The sequence below is a fragment of the Panthera pardus genome, unplaced genomic scaffold (genome assembly GCF_024362965.1).
Source record: "Panthera pardus isolate Hobbes unplaced genomic scaffold, ASM2436296v1 HiC_scaffold_8, whole genome shotgun sequence".
NCBI lineage: Eukaryota > Metazoa > Chordata > Mammalia > Carnivora > Felidae > Panthera > Panthera pardus.
The window spans coordinates 95,967,433-95,991,185 of record NW_026527013.1 but is presented as its reverse complement, the minus strand read 5'-3'; the positions used below and the strand labels follow the sequence as shown (position 1 = coordinate 95,991,185).

General features: G+C 37.8%; 1 long non-coding RNA gene and 1 other non-coding gene across 8 annotated transcripts in view; one reads left to right on the top strand and one right to left on the bottom strand.

Moving 5' to 3' along the window:
* LOC109263690 (uncharacterized) overlaps window positions 1-23,753 on the bottom strand; it is a 74,730-nt gene that overhangs the window by 48,322 nt on the left and 2,655 nt on the right. For 3 of the 7 annotated variants that reach the window (XR_008420404.1, XR_008420405.1, XR_008420407.1), the window contains exons 2-4: window positions 22,258-22,331; window positions 13,743-13,935; window positions 4,987-5,049 (exon numbers count right to left, since the gene is read on the bottom strand). This is a non-coding gene — a long non-coding RNA (uncharacterized LOC109263690). Of the gene's footprint in view, window positions 1-1,691; window positions 1,750-4,986; window positions 5,050-8,954; window positions 10,166-13,742; window positions 13,936-22,257; window positions 22,332-23,753 lie in introns of those variants that run through there. The other 4 variants (XR_002078335.2, XR_008420409.1, XR_008420406.1 and 1 more) reach the window with 3 other exon arrangements.
* On the top strand, window positions 10,142-10,250 carry LOC128775730 (U6 spliceosomal RNA). The gene has a single exon (XR_008420710.1). It is a non-coding gene; the product is annotated as a U6 spliceosomal RNA (small nuclear RNA).

Sequence of the window (23,753 nt, the reverse complement as noted above, 5' to 3'; positions counted from 1 at the left end):
CCACCTGGAGCCTCGGGGGCCCCAACTTTCACCCCAGTTTGTCGAGAAGGTGGGACCTCTGCCCCATTGGGGTTTAAGATTTTGGACTTGCTGAGGAACTATTACCCGTATCTTCTTTCCTATTTCTCCCTTTTGGAATGGAAATGTCTGTCCCATGCCTGTCCCTCCTTCGAAGCACATAATTTATTTGATTTCACAAGTTCATAGCTGGAGAGCAATTTGCCAAAACATGAGTGTCTCACCCATATCTAATTCAGATGATATTTAGATGAGACTTTGGACTTAGGCTTTTGAGTTGATGCTGGAACAAGACTTCTGGGGCTATTGGGGTGCAATGAATGTATTCTGCATATGAGGACATAAATTTGGGGGACCTAGGGGTGAAATGCTGTGGTCTGAATGTTTGGGTCCCCTCCAAATTCAAATGTGGAAATCCTAATCTCCAAAGATAAAAGTATTAAGAGACTGGGCCTTTGGGAAGTGATTAATTCATGAAGGTAAAGCCCTCATGAATGCATTTCACATCCTTACAAAAGAGGCTCCAGAGAGATCGTTTGCCCCTTCCTGCAAGGGAGGACACACTGAAAGGTGCCACCTATGAACCAGGAACCCTTACCTGGCCATGCTGGAACTTTGATCTTGGACTTTCCAGCTTCCAGAACTGTGAGAAATAAACTTTTGTTGTTTAGAAGCCACCCAGTCTGTGGTATTTTGTTACAGCAGCTGAACAGACTAAGATACAACTAATAGAGTCTTATAAACAGATATAGCCAAGTTCAAAGTTAAATGATAAAGAGCAGATGCAAACACTTGCTACAAACATAACAGACATAACAGCACATAAAGTATTTCTTCAAATCAATTAAGACAAGTATCTAATAGAAAAAATATGCAAAGGAAATAAGCAAGCAATTTATAGAAGTAATACAAATGAAGCATGTGAAAAAAAGTTCAACATCACTACTAACCTAGTAAATATAAGCTAAAACAACAGTGTGATGTAATTTTGAAAATATAACTGGCAAACTTTTAAAAGATTGACAAGGTCTAATATTAAGATTGTGAGCAAACTGTCTCTTCTGTGAGTAAACTAGTGAAGCCTTTTTTAGAAAACAACATGGCAATATCTATCACAATTCTAGACGTGCATACCCTTCAATCCAGGATTTCTATGTCTAAGTATCAGAGTCCTTGAGAAGCATCTGCATCCAGTATATGACCAGAGACAAGTACAAAGGCATTTACTACAGCATTGTTTGTAATAGCCAAAAATCAAGAATGGTCAAATAAATGACAGTAGACTTCTATGCATCATTTAAAAAGGTTGAGGGGCACCTGGGTGGCTCAGTCGATTAAGTGTCTGACTCTTGATTTCCACTCAAGTCACACTCTCATGGTTTATGAGTTCAAGCCCTGTACAAACAGCACAGAGCCTGCTTGGGATTCTCTCCCTCTCCCTTCTCTCTCTGCTCCTCCCCTGTACTTGCTTGTGCACTCTCTCTCTTTCTCAAAATAAATAAACTAAAATTAAATTAAATTAAATTAAAAAGTTGAAGTAGAGCTTTATATACTGCTTGAAAAGATCTCTAAAATATGTATATAAAATAAAAACATAACTACAAAATAATATGTATAAGCAGAAATATCCTATTTATATAATAAAAATTATTTGTGTGGGCAAATATACATACCTATATTGAGAAAAATCAGGAATGACGCACATCAATTCTCAACAGAGTTGATTAACATCTATGAGCATCAAGATATGGACAAAGTGAGATGTTAACTTCTTACCCTATACTCCTAGAGGAAATCTCTGTTAATATCACTTTATTCTTCAAGACCCTTTCTAAGCACTTATTACCCAAATATCACCAGGCTTCAAAGTACTAGGGTTTTTTGTTGGCTTGTTACTACCATGTTAAAAAATGTAAGAACATGGAAAGGAGTTGCCCTTGTGCAGTTGCCCTTGCCCCAGGGCCACGTGTGCTGCTGGAGTCACTCACCCTCACACAGTTCTGTTCAAGTTTCAGCAGCGCACAGTACAATCCTGGCTCCCCATTTGAACTACATTCAAATGTAGTGCTTCACTGTGCTTCACTCAGGCCGGTATCTCCACTCCAGTGTCACCTCCTCAGCAACTTTTAGGACCTATGCTCATCCTTCCCCTGAAAGTGGACAGGCATATGGCTATTCTTCCTGGGTTAGGCTCTCTTGGGGGGTTTCCATAACAGGGTGCCTTGGGCCCTAAAGTGTTACAGCTCTTTTTAGCTTCACACATAACACATCCTTTCTTCCACCAGGGTGCATCTCAGAGAGAATAGCTAGGTGGTCACTTTGAAATTAACAAAAGCTACTAAAGACTCAGAATTACTTTTGGAGGAATTTATCATGCAGATACTCACGCATAGGTAACAAATGACTTTTGTGCAAAGTTATTCTCTGTAGCATTGTTTGTAATAGCCAAAGATTACAAACAACCCAAATGTTGATCAAAAGTAACTGGTTAAATAAATGATAATATGTCTATATCATAGAACATTAAACAACTGTAAAAAAGAATGAAGAAGCTTTCATTATACCAATAGGAAAAGAAGCCCAAGATAAACATACAAACAAAAAACAAGGTGCAGAATGGTATGTAAAATATGCTGCCTTTGGAAGCAAATGAAGAAAAATAAGAATCTATTTGATTTTGCTTGTATATGCTTGAACAAACTGTGGTAATTTATGTAGTAAGTTAAGGACAGTACTTACCAATGGTAGAGACTGGGTAAGAATTGGTTAGATAAATGACAAGAATGGTGGGGAGACATTTTACTGTATATCATTAATATTCTTTGGTTTTTAAACCATATTTATGTTTACTCTATTCAGCCTTCAGATTTTCTTTTCTTAAAGTCAAGTCCTTGCCACAGACCTACGTAAGAAAAATCCTTGCAAGTTGGCTTTCTGGCCCCAATCCTTGTTATATTTTCATTTTGTTTTTCTTCTCCCCAGAGGTTCCTCTAGGAATTTTTTTATTTAATCAATGTAAATGGTTATGGGACAGATAGAGCACAGGCCTTTTCAATCTGATCTCCCCTTGCTCAGGATAAACTCTGTTTTACACACTGAATAGAGTAAATAGAGTGTAAATAGAGTATATAACGACATAATAACATGTATCGTGTTTGCATAAATGAATACTCTTTGGGTTACAAATACCAGAAATTCAACTCAAACTCTTATAATAATCCTGAGATTCCCCATGCACACCAAGGGCATGAAAGCACTTAATAAAATTCCTAACTTCCAGGGTTGATGGAAATATGAAATAAATTAATGCAGAGATAAAGAGCTTGGTCATGCAGCTACTTCATAGTAAATAGAAAATAAATTTTAGTTATTGTTATCATTTGTGGCCATTTTAAAGCATAATATTCATTCTTTTGTGCCACATGTCTGAGTATTGTTTATAAATGTGCAGGATCTATTATACAAGTTACAAAATAAGTTGTAGGTTTTAGGGTTAGTCTTTTACTTGCACACACAAATTTTTATATGGAAAGACAAAAAAAAGTCCACAGTAAATTTTGAAAAATTTTAAATGGTTAAACAAATTTAATTCAAACTTCCAAGTGTAATTGAGACCTAGAGTATAGGAAAACGCCAAGCAGGAGAAAATAGGGGATTCCGAATGGTGCCTGATAAACACTCATTCAAGATCTCAAATACTCACACAGGGGGAAAGATGAATGATTTGATTGGGCAGCAGTTATTGTTAAAGGAAAATAAAGTGGAAGAAACTGAAATATTTAGGTACCTATCAAGAAGTGATGAAAGCCAGCTGTGGAAAAAGATTCTGTAAGGGAGTTTCTGTATTGCAAAGGAAATAGCTGCACAATGTCAAGAAGGGAATCAGTGAGATACAAAGCAAGGAAACCCACTGCAATAAGATGCCATATTCACAAAAGTATTATTCACACATAATCTCAACATTTTCTCCCTACTGTGCTGTGGTTTGAAAATTTTGCTTCATTACTCATGAATTTACCTCCAAACATTTGTGGCTCTATCTCATTAATTTTAATATTTGTCTTCTAAAATATTTTTATATTTGTCTCTTGGGATCCCAGGAATGTACTGTGGTATGTCTCTTGTTCCACAGGTTGTATTTATTAGTTGAGATGGGAATGGAAAGTGGAATGTCTGTGGTAATTTTCAGAAGATAATATGTCAGTGCTAAAATCTGAATGTCTAGAATGTCTAGATTCCTACACATTTGTGACAACAATAAATCAATGATTTTGAATTATTCTTAACGTATATTTAAATATCGAACAGCTTTTATATACTGGAAGATAGACCTGTTGGCATCACCTTTCTTGTAATAAATATGATCATGGTGATGGTGTTGATGATAGCAAACTAAAATTTTCTGTTTTTAAAAAATATTTTGAGGTTTAGCTATAAGAAGTCCACTGAAACGTTTTGCTGTTAAGATATGTAACAACTAGAATATGAAACTAACTGTACGTGTAGCCACAGTTAATGTTTGTGCTCCTTGAAACTTTAAGTGTTTTGAAGCAGTATTGTGGACTGGAAAACCATAATAAGTGCCCTGAAACTAGCTCATTTTAGACATTCATCAACAACATTTTGATGGTTAATTTTATGTGTCAACTTGAATGGGCCACAGGGTGCCCAGATATTTTGTTAAAAATTATTTCTGGGGCGCCTGGGTGGCTCAGTTGGTTAAGCGTCTGACTTTGGTTCAGGTCATGATCTCACCATTCGTGAGTTCAAGCCCTGCATCAGGCTCTGTGGCGACAGCTTGGAGCCTGGAGCCTGCTTCGGATTCTGTGTCTCCCTCTCTCTCTGACCCTCCCCCACTTGCACTCTGTCTCTGTCTCTCTCTGTCAAAAATAAATAAACATTAAAAAGTTTGAAAAAAAACATTTTTTTCTGGGTGCATCTGTGAGGGTATCTCTGGATAAGGCTCACATTTGAATTGGTAGACTGAATAAAGCTGATGGCCTTCCCCATTGTGGGTGGGCCTCGTCCAATCTGTTGAAGACATAAATAGCATAAAAAGTTAGGAAAGGATTATTTCTCTCTTCCTGTCTTTGAGCTAAAACATTTGTTTTCCCCTGCCTTTGGATTCAGACTTGGGATGGAACTTATACCATTGGCTCTGCTGGTTCCTGGACTCAGACCAGAACTATATGCCATAGTTACAATAACTTAAAACTCATAATAACTCTCTTTTGCGTGTGTGTGTGTGTGTGTGTGTGTGTGTGTGTGTTGTATAATTTTTTTTTCTCCAGTTGGTTCTCTTTTGTTTCTCTAGATAACCTTGACAAATACAAACATAAAATGCTCTATTAGGTCTTAAAATCAGGCTAGACAACATGAAGGAACAGACGGTCTTGCAAGATTTCCAGGACTTCCTGTGTTCAGTTAAGGCAGCAATGCCACGAGATGAGCCTTTCTTGTTTATTTTTGTACTTCCACTTCCTGTCAAGTGCTCTTAACCAGTGAATTCAGAGGTGCATGAACATTTAAATAAACTCAAAGAGTGCATAATTATGTGTTTAGTATTTCTCCCCCGCCCCCACCAATAATTTCAATTTCTTTAGAAATTTCTGTAATCGATTGACTGGCAGAATTTTTATTTTAATTCAAAGATGAACACCATTACCTCTCTCACTTCTCTAAGGGCACATGTAAAGGTAGTGTTCTTTCTTGGGTAATAATTATAGTGACAAAAATTGTAACACCACCTATCAGTTTGTTATGGCTTATACCAGTGTTTCTCAAAATTCTGGTCCCAGACCAGCAGTGTCAGTATTACATGAGAATTTATCAGAAATGTAAATTCTTAAGGTCTATCTACTCCAGACCTTCTGAATCAGAAACTGTTTAAAGTTTGAGAACCACTGGTTTATAGAATCACTTCATAAGCATTATCTCATTAAATCTTTGAAACATGAGTTTGGTACTATTATCTGTATTTTACAGAAGAAGAAAATAAGGCTTGGAGAAACTAAAAGGTCTTCCAACGATCACACCAATAAAATGCAGAGCTAAGGCTTGAACCAAGTTCTTGTGACCCAAACCAATGCTCTTTGCACAACATCGTTCTCTCCTGATATAACTCGCGTATGTTCCTAACATGTACCCCCACTGCCATAAAAGACTTGGGGTACTTTACATAATAACTCCACACAGTGGAAACGTGCCTAACCTAATAGGAAAACAACAGTAAGTGGCCCTTTCATAGAACTCCTGTGTGTTTCCTCCTATTTATGCATGGCAATGAGGCACACAGAGAAGCAGGACCTAAAAACATTTGGTTCATGTGAAAACAGTTCATTCTGTCCTACCTTGCCTCCGATGCTCCCATCAAGAGGTTTTCATGTTCTTTCTGCTCAACTCTGATGCAGTATAGTTTTGTAACAGCAGAAGAATGTAAACAACCTCAATGTCCATCAGAATGGAATGGTTAATTAAATTTTGCAGTGGTTGTAAAGCATAAGGCAACTCTATATGGACTCATAAGGAAAAGATCTCTAAGACACCTCAACAAGAGGAAAAAGTAAGGTGCAGACAGTGCATATAGTATGCTATCATTCATGCGGTGAAATGAAGAATAACTAACACACATATATGTTTGTAAATGCAAAGAATTTCTCCAGAAGGATAAATAACTCAATAATGGTGGTTTTGTCCAGCCAAGGGAACTATGGGGAAAGGAGAGGGAAGGGAGACGGTGATTAAGAAAGGAAAGAGGGGGAGTTACTTTTCATTGTTTTGTATTGTTTGAATTCTTTTAAAGCCACAATTAAAATGGCCTATTAAATTGTATCTTTATTATACATATATATTTATTTATATTTTTTATAGATTGGAAAGGACAGCATTCCATCTGCCCTTCATAATCATGTTTTCATTCCCAAGAAGCTTCTTATAATTTTAGTCTAAACTACCTCTTTATGTAAATTCCCAATTTTCATCTCATTGGGTGAAGTGGAATTAATTCTTCTTAAACGTGAAGCATTGCTTCCTATTTCTAGCATACTAGGAATTCTTTCTTCATCTTTCAAAAGCTGCTAAAAACTCCCCATCCAAAATCCTCTTGCAAGCCTGGGACATCTCTGAGCCTAGGGTTCTTCATCTTGATTTTTTTCTAACACAAATTGCTTTCCACCCTGGTTCCTCCAATCTCAAATCCCAACCTGCCTCATACTTTTTAAATGAGCCAATGCCCAATAGATAATTAATGAGCTGTGAAGTGCCCTCACGGCCAGGTGCCTTCTTCCTGTGAGAGAACTAACTCTCCCCAACTCCTCACCCTCTACAAAAAGCAAAAAGGATGAGGAAGGGAAAAAGAAAGAATAAAAGAGTTTTGATAATTACACATAAGAGCCAGCTATAATTATGCAAACCAGGATAAGCAATGGTGAGTTCATTTAGAATGGATGTTAAAAATATTGCAAATAAAGGAGGAAGAATGGCTGTTATATACTAACAAGTAAATGTGTAGTTTCTGGAATGAGTAAAATTTTGAGTGATTCATAAATAAAACTTAAAAGAGTGTAGGAAGCAGGATATGGGCTAAGTAAAAAATGTTTGTATAGGGGTTGGTAATTTATTGGGAAATACCTATAACATATCACAACCTGATTCAAGCAGGGAGGAATGGGGAAAGGAAAGGGAAAAAATATATTGGGTTGGCTGAAACAGCCCTATTTTGCTAAAAGAAAATGTGGAGTTATCTTATTAACATAACTACCAATTTATATTACTAATGATTTAAATCACCTAACTAGGTACTAGAGCATTCACAAAATAACTCAGTTTGTTAGGGCATAGAAAGTAAGAGCTCTGAAGCCAGACTCACCTCAGATTTCTGTTCCAATTTACAGCCCAGGAGCTTAACCATGTTGACTGATTGTTAAACAATGAATAGACATTATCTGTGCAAATCCACAAGGGTAGGCAATGTAGGGGAAGAGAGAAGAGCTGGTTTTCCTTGATCCTTGCCTCCCCCATGTTTCTCCAGTTCACCCTCACACCAACCTCAGCTGATTAAAAATAAGATGCTTTCTTTTGTCCTATAACTTGACAATTATGGGGAAACTCTAATAGGAAGACCCTCTACAGAAACACTATGGTTCTGGGGACTAAGGGAATTTTTAGTGTAGCTTTTAAGTTGGTTTTTAGCATAAATTTGTTAAGTAACTTCAGTTACCTTCTATTTGACTTTCTCTTTTCTAATTGATGAGGCTAATAAATTATTATAAAAATAATAACTCCAGGCTGTGGGATGTTACATATTTATTGGCATGCCAATGCCATGAGTAAGCATTGTTATTGGCATTCCAATGCCATTGGCATGACATGGCTCACTCTTTCCCTTTTAATTCAGCACTCTCTGAGGCTCAGCTTCCCACAAATCAAGATTGTTTTCTACTAACTTAGTGTGATCTGTCTCTAGCAACTGAGATTTTTCAATGATCTCTGCAGGTGGTAGTCATTATAGGTGAATATTCATAGTATATTAATAGGCATTTAAAAATGTATCTTATATAGCTATTCAAAACAAAAGACTAATAAAGACTTAGGGGCATGACAGATGATTTAACAAACATTTATTTGGTACCTATTGTGTTCTGGGCACTATGCTAACCATTTGGATGGCAATGATGAATAAGATGAGGTCCTTGCTTTGACATACTCTCAGTCTAATGGAAGAAATGGAAAGTACACATACAATTTCAATATAATAGTGCTGTAATAGAGTACATGAATAGAAAATTGTGGCAGGACAGAGGACCACTAATGCTGCCTGAGGCACTCAGCTAAGGCTTTCTGTTTCATCTTGAGGACAAGGTGAGCATCTTTGGCATAGCAGGAAAGGTGAACATGGCTTTAGAAGAGCTAGTAGCCTAGTAGGGGAGAGAGAGTAACAGAAAAATAGCTATAAGACAATGAGGGAAGGACTTTAAGTGGAAGCAGACATAAAATGCTATGGAACCCCAACATAAGAATTAGTTTTGTGACAGCAGTGGGAATGGGGTGGAGGCTGCGGTCAGCAAAGATGAGTGTAATAGAAAGGAGGTGACACTGCAACTCCACATAAAAGTAGAATCGAGATTTGCCAGACAGAAGAGGAGAGAAGAAACATGGGCATTCTAGGGAAAAGGAGCACTTTGATCTTAAGTATGAAGGCACAAATGAGGAACATTCTGGAGTGTGTAAAGGCATATGGCAGTGGAAGACCAGAGAGTAATTAGAAAATCAGACTTGGCTATATTCTGAAGGGAATCTTATGCTGCACAAAGGAGGTTGGGCTAAAGTATATCCTGTAGGCAGATGGAAATTGAAGAAAGTTTTTGATCCTGGTAGTGACGTGATCAGATCTAGTTGTATAAATATGACTAAGGAAAAGCTGTATAAATATGACTAAGGTCACCTGGATGTGACCTTCCAGGTGTGAGGTGATGAGCTCTGATCTAGACTGAAGCAGTGGAATGAAAAATGAAGGGGCAGGAGAAGGTTTCTTAAGAGGTAGAACTGAAAGGAAGTAAGGAATTTAGAGGAAGGTCACAGTTCACTCTGGGAGAATGACAGGGTTTTTTTTGGCTGAGCTAGGGAGAAAGGGAGAAGAAATTTCTGTGAACAAATTGTAGGGATAGTGTCATTTCAATTCTTCACCAGATGTTGAATTTTTAGGTGCTTCAAAGGGAATTCCTTTGAGTAGTTGGAGATACAGATCTACTGATGGAGGAGAAATCAAGCCAAAGCATGAGATTGCCTAAGGGTGAAGGGGACTAGCGGAAGGAGAAGAAACAAGTGAGAAAGAAACCCTAGGGAACCCCAACTTCTAAGGGCTGGACCGAGGGACAAAAAAATAAGGGAAGAGGCAAAACACTTAGAAGGATACATGAGGATGACCAGGAGAGGAAGTGAGGCAGAACTCAGAAGAGAAGAAGACTTTCCGTCTGGAGATAGTAACAGTTAGTGGCAAATGGAGAAGAGAGGCTAGTAGGATAGTGTCCATGGAGTGGTAACTCAATGTTCTTACCCACCTTGGTGACAGCAGTAGGGTGGGGGCAGAAATCCGATGGCAGTGAATTAAAAAGAGAATAGGACCATGCTCCCTTTGGCAGCACCTATACTAAAATTGGAATGATTAACAGAGAAGATTAGCATGGCCCCAGCGCAAGTATGACCCACAAATTCATGAAGCATTCCATACTTTTGTCTTCCGGAGGAGCAGTTCCAGGAGGCCAAGCTTCTTGTGTGCATCACTTCAAGCCCAGGCCGGTGTGGCTGAGTAGATGGCTAAGTGCCCAAGGAGCTAGAGTTTTATCTGAGGAAAACCAAAGCCTGAAAAGGCAAATAAATCTTCCTCCCTCCTGTCTTCGGTCATGTAAAAGAGGTGTTTATTATTCAAAAAAAGAAAAAAGAAAAGAAAAGAAAAAGAAAAGAAAAGAGAATAGGACCTAATGAATAGAAGTCATGTAGCCTTCTTTCTTGAGAATTTGATGATGAAAAGGTGAAATGTAAGGCATTAGCCCAGAAAAAAAGGAAGTTGAGCTAAAGAAAGAGTGGTTGTTTTTGTCACTGTTTTTTATTTCTTTAACGTCTGGTGGAGTCTCGAGCACATGTGTGTACCCAGAAGAGAAAGGGTACATGAGAGGAGGGGAGATAACTGAGGAAGCCAGATTCTGGGGGCTCAGGGTGAAAGCCAAGGCTTGGAAAGTGGCGGAATATTTTCTTCTGGGATAATAAGGAAGAAGGAAGCACATGTTGAAGCCGAGAGAAGTCTGAAGATGGTGAGGAAGGCCACATCAGTGAGTTTATCCCTGACGATCTTTTTTTTTTTTTTGACAAGGCAGCTGGTGAGGAAATCTCTGAAGGTGAAAAGAGCGTGAATATACTGAGAGAGGATGTTGTTAATAAACACCAGTGTCTTGTTGTTAATAAACACCATTGTCTTAATAAACACGTTTAAACACATTGCTTCAGTTTCTCCAGTGAGTTCGTTAAAGTCTTATCTCAAGAAAGGTAGTCAAAAATGACTATGGGAAATTCAGATCACAAGCTTCTAGATACAGAAGAATCTACATAGAGCAGGACTAATACTGGGCTTACATAGCTTTGCTTGGGGTTCCACAAATGCTTTTGATAATGCTTCCTTTAAGCAACTTCAAGGCAAATTTTGGGTGTAAGATTTACATTTTATTTGGAGTAAAATATTCTAGTACTTGGTATCCTACCAAAAATAAAAAATATAAAAAGGCACAACAACCAAACCTGGACTTTGCCTTAGTATGGGAAACATCATAAGCCTGGGAGAGAATTGATGTGTCTCTCCAGCCATTTTAGAAACTCAAACTACTGATTATCAGGTCTGGTGTGTGCTGCACGGTTGCCCTGAACAAATGAGCTTCAGACACGACCATAAAAGAGAGACATCAGACTAGACAAACTATCATTTAGAAAGAATTAAGACAGCCATATTGTATACTAACCATCAGCTCATCTATGGCTGTTCTGGTGTCACTACTCTCCAGAGGCTACTTAATCTCATTGAGACAAGACAGCCAGCCTAATTGATACAGAAAATGAAAGCCCTTTGATCTCATATCAAACAGAGTCAGACTAAGAGAAGGATCCAGCAGGCAAGATGACTGTCTTCCAAAGGAGAATTAACACTGCAGGCAGGAAAGTGGGAAAGTGGTAATATCTTACTTTGGAATTTCATGGACTTGGTTTACTTAAATAATGACTGAAAAGTAATAAATTCATCTCAATGAATGAATGGGGTGTGTGTGCTCTTACTGATAAAGCACTAAGAAATCTTTCAAATTATCAACATTTTCAGTTAGGTGTTATAGTACTGATGAAAAGCACAATAGAAGCATAATAAATGTAAGAACACCTGCCTCTGGGCACTTAACTCTACAGGACAGGTGTTTGCCAATGTCAACCTTTACTGACAGGATCTGCTGCCCCTACTAAATAACTTCCTTGGAAGAGGTTTATTATATTATGATTTAAATAGCATTTGCTAAGCTTTGTGAACAAATTAGGTAGCTACCCATGCAAAATACATGGCTTTGCAATAATCAGAATATCTATGAATATACTAATATGTCTGTAAAGTTATCAGAACACTTATTTGTGTGTCAGGAAACTCATAAAAATTGGTGTTCTCTATTCTAATGCAAAAAGTACACATTTCGACGATCACATCAGTTGTATTTTACATACTTAATATAATGGTGGTTTTGAAAACCAGCCCAAGACTATGCTTATATAAGTAGGATTAACTAAATTATGGTATTTAGAAAGAAAAAAAGGATTACTACAGTGTTTTCCTTTCAGATACAGGGGATTACTCTGAAAAATAACATAGTCTCTAGTTTAGTTGGTTCTGCCAACTGGATCTTATTCTTGATATATGTAAAAGCCTCGAGTATCTGATATTTGGGAAAGCGTATCCTCCCAGTATTTGACATTTTTAAAGCTGAGAAACCATGAAAAAATACTATAAAAGAAGTGTTAGAAAGGAATCAAGACAGAATATAAAATAACATCTTTTTCTTACCCAAGACAGTATCCGTAATGATGAATAATCAAATCAACAACAACAAAATAACACGTATTTGAATGAACCTAGGAAAAAATGTGGCTGATTGCATATACTATATGGATGTCTCCAAAATAAATTCTGGCCCTCTTGGGATTTTTCTTCCAGTAATTTACAGGGCCAGACTTTAAATTTTTGGGCTGCTCAACTGTCCACTTCTTTTTTCTCCTCATTTAAAATTGACACCACTTCTCTGTTCCACCATCTTAAAGGCACCACAGCTGTTGTTTACTGAACTCACATGAGATCCATTTCCATCTTTCTAAATGAATATAGCACCTGGTTTATGATCTTCCTCCACATCCTCATTCCTCATCACCACTTTCTGACAACTTCAAAATTCATGCTGGGGGACCCATCAGTTACCTCAACTGTAGAGGCTCATGATCTTGTTCCCTGCAATCCTCCAACTCCACCCTACTTCAGCCATGCATCAGCAAGATCATCCCTGAATTTAACCATTATAGGCACTATTTGTTTTTGATGCACAACCCCCATATGTGCTACTGCACTCCTCCCCTTCCCAACCTTCTCCCTGCTTTCTGCTCACTGAGTTTAATAAACACTCAATCCTTCATAGTTTAATCCATCCATAAACACTCTTGCCAGCCTATTATTGCCCTCCCCACTGAGGTCCCTGTCATATTCTTGTGACCCACCATGTCAGTGGGCAAACCTATGTCATACATGCGGTCCAGTGTTCTGTGCATGCCCAAGAGCAATGCTGGAGAAAAGCTGGGATGACTCTGACTCACTGTAACACACACATGCTCCCTACCACTGTGCCACAATGCCAACAACAATCCCTGATTCAGTGCCGAGAATATTCTCCTCCACGGCTCTGCACACATAATTCTCTCCCATGTACCTCAAAATCTCATATAACCTTCCTGTGTCATTCATAGCAGAGACTTCCTGAAGCAATTGAATGTAACAGGTCTCATATCCCCTCCACATCTCAAAATACACCTGTCTCTTCATTTAACTTCCTTCAATTTACATCTGCTTCAAAGGCACTTTTAACACCATTTATCTGACTTCCAATTCTCACCTCAAGGTCTCTCCAGAAGCCCAACATCATATTACAACTTTTTACCTGAGGGGTTCCTGGGTGGCGCAGTCATTAACTGTCCAACTCTTCATCTCGGCTCAGGTGGTGATCTCATGGTTCATGGGTTTGAGCCCCACATCGGGCTCTGTCCTGATGGTGCAGAGCTTGCTTGGGATTCTGTCTTTGCTCCTCTGTGCCCCTCTGCTGCTTGTGCTTTCTCTCTCTCAAAATAAGTAAACTTAAAAAAAATAAAAGCCAAAAAAACGTTTTACTTGAAATCATTATTACACTATATGTTAACTAACTTGAATTTAAATAAAATTTAAAAATAAAAAAATAAATAAAACTTTTTATAACATGTCCCCATGCTGAGTACTAAGCTGGCACGTGGTAGGCACTCAATAGATATTTATTGAATGAATGGATAAATAGATAAATCTATACCTGCATGTTTTACTTCCAGTTTGACTCTAGGTAAATGGCATTAACTGGAGAAGAAAAGGATCGTCAAAGAGGAAAACTGCTTACTGCCTCTTCCATTCCAGCTGTTGCTATTACCTTTGACTCTAGTCTTCGGTGCTGTATTGATTTTTCAACAACAGAGCTTTTTTTTTTTTTCTTTTTTTGGAAGTAATTGTAAGATGGAACCAGGCCCACATATGATTACTCTAAGTGAAATAAAAACAACTTGATTGCACACACGGTGTTTTAAAGGGCAACAATTAAATGTATATAACTTAAGTACACAGCATGCATAAAGTAACCTATTTATAAAATCAAAGGGGCATAACATCACCCCAAAACCATCCTGATCACTATCATACTTCTGCTACATTCAAGTTCTTATAGCCTGATGACTACTGTTTTTGTGTTCTTCAAATGTATAGGATCCTTATGATGGTATAAAAAATAGTCACCCACCACATCGTTCTATATATTTTCCTACATGCTGTTTCTATTATGTAAGCTATTTTAAATTTCTTATGATCTTGTTAAAAATATGTGTTTATAAATTGTAAATTCTGTTTTTCTGGTTTCTACATCTATGATTTTTTTCCCCTCTAAATATGGATGGATTCCAGAAAACCCAGAGACAATATCTAACAAGATCAGAGCAGAGGAAGGAGAGGAATGGCAAATAAACATTTTCCAGTGTCGAGTTAGGAAGATATTCGATCTTTCAATGTGCTCAACAAATGGGTTTAATAATGCACATTTTGGTATAAAACAGTTCACAACAGAAATATTTGCTACTCAGCCCATTTATCCTGGGAATTACACAACATGGACCATTTTCAATAATTCTTTTCATTGTAATGATTTCCTCCTGCTCAAGCAACAGAGATGTACAAACCATTTTGGTCTAGAAATGTAATATGTCGAGATACAAATGTATTAAAAAAATTAAATACAATCATTTTCATCACTTTGGTTCAATGTTATATTGTCTTTCTCAAGGTACTTTAGCCTTCTAAACTCTTTCCAATGAGAATATAAAACTTCTTTTTATTCAGAATCCATACAACTTGACAAAACAGATTTATTTAAAAGTCATAGTAAACTATTGATAGACCAAAACAAGAGATGAATATACTTTTTTAGGAGACCAGTTGGCTTCTCTTAATCTTGAAAGTTAAAGATCTTGAAGTGCCTTTTGAATCATAAGAAATAACATTATATTTGGTATAATTTTGACTCATGCAAATGTATGTATGTATGTGTATATTTATTTCTTTTGAGAGAGAGAGAGAGAGAGCAAGCAGAGGAGGGGCAGAGAGAGAGGGAGAGAGAGAGAATCCCAAGCAGGCTCCACACTGTCAACACAGAGCCCAACATGGGGGTCCATCTCACAACTGTGAGATCATGACCTGAGCTGACATCAAGAGTCAGACACTTAACCAACTGAGCCACCCAGGTGCTCCTGTAATTTTATATTTTAATGTCAATCCATACATATCATATAGATAGTAACTTTTTTACTTAATTGAATTACGGAAAACCTCTTTGAATATTCTGAATGAGTGGAAGTCTAACATCATCCATTTAATCATTCATTAATTTATTCAGCAAACAGGTATTGAAAGCATATGATGTGTATAGCACAACAGTAGAAACTAGTTCACCGAAGAGTTTAACAATTAAGAGAGAGAATTAAGATATATCTCTATATCACTATAATTTACAGTATAGTAATCCTCTCCTGCCCCAACTTACCCACCAGGGATATGTTCCAAGACGCCCAGTGGATGTCTGAAACTGCAGATATAACCAAGCCCCATTATACTGGTTTTTCTTATGCATGCATACCAATGATAAAGTTTAATTTATAAAGTAGGCACAGTAAGAGACTAACAATAATAACTTACCAAAATAGAACAATAATAATAAAGCTATGTGAATGTGATCTCTCTCGCTTTCTCTCTCTCTCAAAATATGTTATTGTATTGTACTCACCTTTCTTTTTGTAATGATGTGCGATGATAAAATGCCTGCATGAGGAGGCGAAGTGAGGTGAATGACATATGCATTGTGACATAGCGTTAGGCTACTACTGGCCTTCTGACGATAGGTCAGAGGGGGATTATCTGCTTTCTGACAAAGCTTGACCACAGGTAACTGAAACTGTGGAACGTGAAACCACGAAAGGGGGGGTCTACTGTAATTATTGCCACAGAGATATGTTGTAAAAGTTTACAGGATCATTGAGATTTGAGATAATTTTTTTTTTTTACTGGCCTGACAATTTAGTCTTACAATTTTATGTTTCACAAAGCTGCATGAATGACAACAACATAAAGCACTGCACTCACTCATGGGTTTATTCTTTCAGCCTTTGTGTACTCAGAATTTTTTACCACATTTGTCTAGTACTTGAAAAGCAAAAATTCAGGAAGCAGGGAGTGTTTCATTATTGAGCATGTATTGTGAGGAAGGCACTAAGCTGAGCACTCATCCCAAACATTAAAAATGAAGGTAGCGGACATGGTCCCTTTGCTCAAGGAGTTCCTAATCTAATAGGACAAAGAGGAAAAAATACACATTTGCACTGAACATGTCTTTCATTCCTTCCTACATTCTCACCATCACTGGAATTGAATTTTATTAGGCATCAAAGTAACCACATTATTTCATCCATGCCCCCTAGGAGCAGCAAGCAATACAATTGGTTATGGTCGATTTTATGGTTAGCCCATGATTGTTGATAAGACAAGTCAGTGTTTTCAAAAGCACTGGATGCTGCTGGTATAACCCACACATGGGTTAAAAGTGCTGAGATGGCATTTCTGATCAACTTGAGCAGCAAACAGTCTTTGATAAAGGGCCTCAGATGTCTAAAGCAGAAGCTGCTTGAAAGAACAAAATTCTACCCAGGAAGTGAGAGCCTGAAAGATTTGCTTCTGGGGATTCTTCCTGGTGACATGACAGGTCTTTTCCCTCCTGTGAATGAGAGCAGAAACAACAGAAGAATGGAGGAGAGGACTGACAGCTAATGCAGAACAGACTGCAATGTATGAGAGAGGAAGTGTAGGAGAAAGTAAGAAAAGGCAAGATTTATGAGAAGAAAGGGAGGGAAGAGGAGGAGGGAAGGAAGGAAGGAAGAAAGGAAGGAAAGAAGGAAGGAGGGAGGGAGGGAAGGAAGGAAGGAGAGAGGGAGGGAGGGAAGGGGAAAGGAGGAAGAAAGGAGAGAAGAAAGGAAAGAAGGAGGGAGCAAGGGAGCAAGGGAGGGGGAAAGTAAGAAGGGAGAAGACTGCATATATCACTAGTAGCAAGGGATCCAAGGGTGTGGTGGCTGTACCGATTGAACACAGAGTACTGTGCAGTAAATCCTGGGCCAGGTGCCCAGGAAAAAGGACAGTAAAACTCCTAAGAAGTGACAGCTGTTTTATCAGGAGGAATATTAGTAATAATCATAACTAACTATGTACTTTCTGTGTGCCAATCCTGTTAAGTGCTTTACATGGATTAACTCATTAAATCCTCAGGACAACCATAGAGGCAGGGAGTCTTAACCCAGATAAAGAAACCAAGTTTCAGAGAAGTTAAGTAACTTACCAGAGGACACAAACAGCTCAGTGGCAGGACCTGGATTTGAATCACCAAAGCCTGGCTCCTGTGATGCGATTCTTAAGCACTGAGCTACACCTCATTGGCTCTTACCAGGCTTGCAAGACTCTAGATTTGTAATATGGTAGGAAAAAATCATGATGGATTGAGACCTGAATCTGCTCACCTCTGGCTTCCAAACTTCTTCCTACTCTTTATATGAGGAGAGACAAGTATTTTAAACAAAATTCACGTTTGTTATATACACATTCCAGTGTAAGACACACATTCCAGTATAATTTCAATTAACTGAATATACTGACTTTATAGTGGCAATAATTTTAGATAACACTTAATCTGTGGTGTGTTGAATCAAATTATCCTTAAGTAACATTTTTGTGAACAATTTCAGCTGAAGCACCTAGCAGAATATTGGTTGCATGTAAAATACATAAATTCAGAAGGATTTCCCTAAAGTTATGTATTATAGAGAGTTATTTTCATTAATAAGCTGTCGGCTAGCCAACAATGGGCTAGTTGTGAGGTTGGGTAAGAGGAGAGATCATTTATTCATTCATTTGACAAATATTTATTGCCCACTATGTGCCAAGGAATTATTTTAGTGATACAAGAGAACATAAAACAAATTTTGAGCTCTTCTGTAGATTATATACTGGAGGTGGGGGGAGACTGACACTAAACAAATAAACAAATAAGCCTATAATGTGTTAGAGTATGATAAGTGCTAAGGAAAAGAAACAAAGTGAAATAAGATAGATGGGAGTAGATGCAGTTCATGTAGGGTGGTCAAAGAACGTCCCTCTGATGACTTCTGAGTGAGACCTGAAGGAAGTAAGGAAGACAGCCATGCTTATGTGTGGGTGAAGAGCATTTCAGCAAAAAACAACAACAACAACAACAACAACAACAAAAACTCCAGCAAATGCAAACCTCAGAGGCATGAATGTGCTTGGTAGGTCTGAGAAACACTAAAGAAGCTAGTATGGCTGCCGCAGAGGAAGCAAGGGGCAGAGTGATGAGAAGAATCAGAGCAGAAGTGGTGCAGGGCAAGACTGCAATTTTATTCTGAGAGAAATGGGATAACAATGGAGTGTCTGACACTAGTGAGCAGTGATTTGAACTGTGGACATAGACCTGGGAAGTTGAAAAAAAAGAAAAAAGAAAAAAGAGGGTAGGATAGGGGAAGTGAGGTATCTCCCCTTGCATGCTTCTAGGGAGAGAGTATGGGATAGGAAATACAAGGTTGTCTAAGGACAAATAAACTTCTGCTAAGCTCAGAAGGCAAGGTTGACAGAGAAGAGATTGAGAGGATGACAAACAGCTCTTAAAGGGAAAAAAGTGGGAGCCAGGGACTGTGGAAGAGTGGGAAGCAACAGAATGCATGGCTTTTAAGACAAATGTCAGCAAGTATGGGTCACACCAGAGCAGTGGGAATGAAGAACGGAGAGCCACATGGAAGGAAAAGGTGAGGAAGACGGTGGGGGGGGGGGGGGTGCTGGGAATAGATGAAGAAGGTTGAGCAGTACTGGGGTAACGTCTCAGGTGAGACAACCCACTCTCTCCTCCATCCGTCACATACCCAGAGACCGTTGTGGTTTTGTCAAAGCCTAAGATGTTTGGTGTGTACTATTTCTGGGGTTGTTCCTCCTGCAATGGGTAGACGTTTCAAACCAGTTTAAAAAAGAAAATCTTGTTGGTCAAAGGGTTAGCTGTCTTTAAAAAGAGATAGAATAGGAAGTGTGATTTCATGAAAGGGATATTGGTTGCATACTAATATTTATTAAAGGTCTGTTAAATGCAAAATGCACAAAGTAGAAAATTAATTCTTACCCCGGTTTATTATAGCAGATAATTGTATCCCTACTTTATGGGTGAGGGAAACTGGGGTTCTGAAAGTTTAGTAACCTACTCCAAGGTCACATTGTGGCCAGGCTTCTGGTTCCAACTGCATAAATGTCCCTGCACATCTAGGGAAGACCTTCAAGCCAACTGTGCGCGTGAGCCAACGTAGTAGAAAACAACACAGGGACCATAGCCTGTTCCTCTGCACACGTTTTGGATCGGCAGTTCTCAGGATTTCTGATATTTCTGGAACTCTTCAGATTCACAGCATACTGCCTTTTACTCTCCCGACCCCCCCACCCCCACCCACCACCACTTCCCACTGCCTCACAGGACACTGGCTGCCACTCACATTTTCAATGGTTTACAGATATGTCACATCTCCCAAAGTTATGCTTCATGGTATCTTTAAAGAATTGCTGTGATTAGCCAAGACTTCTAACCTTTAGTATCCCAGCTCTGTGAGTACTACTGTAATTTACTTATCACATTTTATTAATGAGGGTTGATTGACTTAATCCATCACATTTAGTTTTAGCCCAGTAATTAAAAGCCTGGCTCCTCTTGCCCCACCTAGTGAATTTTTCTAATTTTTTTTCCCCGAGGTATTCATGTCTATTGTCTTGAAAATCCAGAGACTCATGTTAGAGAGCCCCAACATATTTCACATTTGAAGTCCAGACCCCTCTTTGGGTTGCTAACATCAGAGTCCCATCCACTGGCACTGTTCTTATTTAGGGCATTTATAAGAACAGATGTAGAATGATGGTGCCAGACGATAGCATTTTCAAGCTGCAGCAGCACCTATACGAATCGTTGAGTCTTATCATCTTTTTTATTGACAAAGACCTTAAGGTCTCGGGGCTTTAGTATGTTGCCCAAGGTCACACAGGTAGTTCATGGCCAACTCAGGTTAAATTTCAGGTTTTCTGACCCACAGACCAGCAACCTCAATTACTCTTCCAGATCTTCTCTTGCAAAGGTAAAACTCTCTGTTGCCTCTCTCCAAACTGTTTTCATACCATCTTCCTAAATGATTAGCAAACCCACTTAATAGGCATAGACACTGACAGTCAGAAAGGTTACATGACTATAACTGGGGGTACAGTGAGCATTGCTGTGAGGAAGAACTAGGAATAAAACACAGGCTCTTGACTTAGAAATCAAGGATTCTTTCCTTTCACATACACTCACATAGATATTAAAGACATTGTTCAATAAAATTAGCAATCTTTCTCAGTTCTGGGCTATGTAGTTTCTAATTGATCTCATAATTTAGTACTTGCTCTTTTTGAAGAAAAATTGTTTAACTGGAATTTGCAGGGGGAGGAAATGCAGAAAATTACGTCGGTATTTTTTGCAGGTAAGATTTTAGAATTTGTCTTTCAGTCAAATTTAGAAATTTATCTGAACACATTTTATTTCAGACAAATATGTTTTCAGTGACTAATATCTTCAACGCAAGAGAAAACATAACAAATCCACAGAAAGTAACAGGACAACCTGGTTCTTTCCTATTTAAGCAAAGTGGAACACTGTCCTCAACTTTTCAGATGTTATTCTATTTATGCCACACTGTTCTGGTCTGTCTGTGCCTGCTTGATTCCATAACACTCATAGAGAGAGACAAGAACAATTGCTGCATTGCATTGATCACCTACTATGGTCAAATGGCACAACCAGGTGCTGGATCATTGCCAAGAGGAACACGGATGGTAAACTCGCTTGGAGAGCTCAGGGTGGTAGAAAGCAGAACATCAAGCTTGTAAGGAGGTAGAAAGCAGATGGCCTCAAGGAGTCAGAGCCGAGAGGGATGTCGTTCAGCTGAGGGGATCTCCCAAGTTTGGAGAGCTGGGCCCTAAAATGATCATAGGATTTACAGAAGAGGAATAAAAGGAAGGGAACTACAGGTAGAAGAGACTGATTCTGAAATCCTGACATCCCTATCCTTAAACTTTGCTGACATTATATAAAAAATTATTATGCTATATCTCCCAGAAGGGAGTAGGAAGAAGTAGTCCCAGAAAAGAGGGATGAAGGATATAAAGCCAACTTTCTCATTGACCAGTACTTACTAGACATAAAATACTTGCCAGTTACTGTGCTAGGCATTGAGGACACTATGATGTGAATGACAACAAATTTATAACAGTTTAAAAATAGAACTCTCCAATTTATGGTAAAATGTTTGATCCACAGAGCTATGCTATTATATACTTTCTTACAGAAATTCAAAGACCCCTGCAAAGAATGCTGTTGTATATTATTTTTGGGAAAAACCCATAATGAGACAATGTAGAAGAGTTTCATGAATATGGGCACATACATTACACAATCTCATTTAATAAGATGGATTTCAGTGCATAACAGGACAGACACAGAATGCCATTCATCCTAAAAGAATTAGATTGCGAGGATACTCTATACTCAGAGCCCTGAGGCTACATCTCTTGGCCCCAGGACCTCAGCTTATACTTCCTTCACTTGCCCCTATGGTCAGGCCATTCACAGAAGTTTCTCTCAGGTGCCCAAAAAGAAGCTTCTCCCTTTGCCCTTCCTTCTACCTCCCAGATCCCACTTTATCATGATTTACCCCAACTGTGTTGTACCCTCACTGCCTCATCTGCATGGTCTATGTAAAGCATGTACGCACCTTTCAGCTCAACCAAAGGCAGTTATGCCAACACAATTGTTAGGCCATGTGTGCAGCGGAGATTCAAGTATTACCTTAGAAAAGAGATGTTAGAAGTCAGTGAAAACTGTAGGACCCTATAAATCAAAAGGAAATGTAAATATTTCAATGTGATTATCACCATCTTTTATAAGTATTTTTACAGTTATTTTACTGATTATTCAGGATACTAATATAGATGATGAAAGGATCTTAACACGTTTCGAACATGTCACGACAATACGCCAAGAACACACAGGTATTCACACACACATATTACACACACACACACACACACACACACACTAAGCAAAGAGAAGATATGAGTGCCTATCAGAAGGGAAAAAAAGAAAATATGACAATTATACAAACATGAACATAGTACTGACATGTTGCACAGGAATAATTATAGAGCAGTAGAACCCACAAAAATGGAAAGTTCCAAAAAATAATAATGTCTGGGTTTTTTCTTAAATTTATAAGCTACTACCCGATACATTTTTTCCCTCACGACAAATATCAAAATTTGCAAGTTTCACTGCTTAAATCCAATATATTAGATCACATCACATGCAACAACAAAAAGAGAAAAAAAACAGGTGTTTTCCAAATCGACTAGAAGTAATTTATTTGGAAGACTGAATTAAAAAATCCTTTAAAATGCAGAATTTTACAATTGAAGAAAGTTGGTAGTACAATTGAGTTTTCCTAGAATATTTAGTAAATTTTCAGTATTTTAAGGGAAAACCTAAGAAAACTTCTTGAAAATGCCTGAGGAAGAAAGAATGCATTAAAATGCACTGCATTATATTATACTATTTCTGTTAACATTATAATTTTTCACAGTAATTACTCAACAAAGATAACATTTACATACACATATAAATCAAGTTAAAGATGAGGGCAACTGATCTTAAAGTTATTAAACCAAAAAAAATTTTTACCAAAACAATAAATAGATCTTTATAGACAAAAAATATACATTTGCATGAACCTCCAATTAAAATTATTGTATAGTGGATTATAGCAAAACATTATTTCTGAGTTTCTAGAAAATATATTTTATAAATTCAAATAGCCAATATAAATCAGAGATGATTTAAAATTAGATGTACATTATAAAGTTACTAATTTTATATAAATTACTCATTCCTTAAACAAGAGTACAAATTATAGAACAGAATTTTAAATTTCATTTTTGTTTTAGGGAAAACAAAATTCACAGATATCTGATATAAAATGTTCACAAAGAATGCATCTCTTGTGTGACACTAAGAAAACTTTCAGCATAAGCTACAACATCATATTTGAACATAAATACATTACTTCTAATTTTTAAAAGCCTGTAAGATGATTTACAACTTTCAGATACCAGATACATGGCATGCAAATCATAATTCTTGAATGCTCCACATTCATTCATAAAAGACTCCTAAACAAAGGGGTAAGAATTTGGTTCACAGTGTAAAAACTTTGCA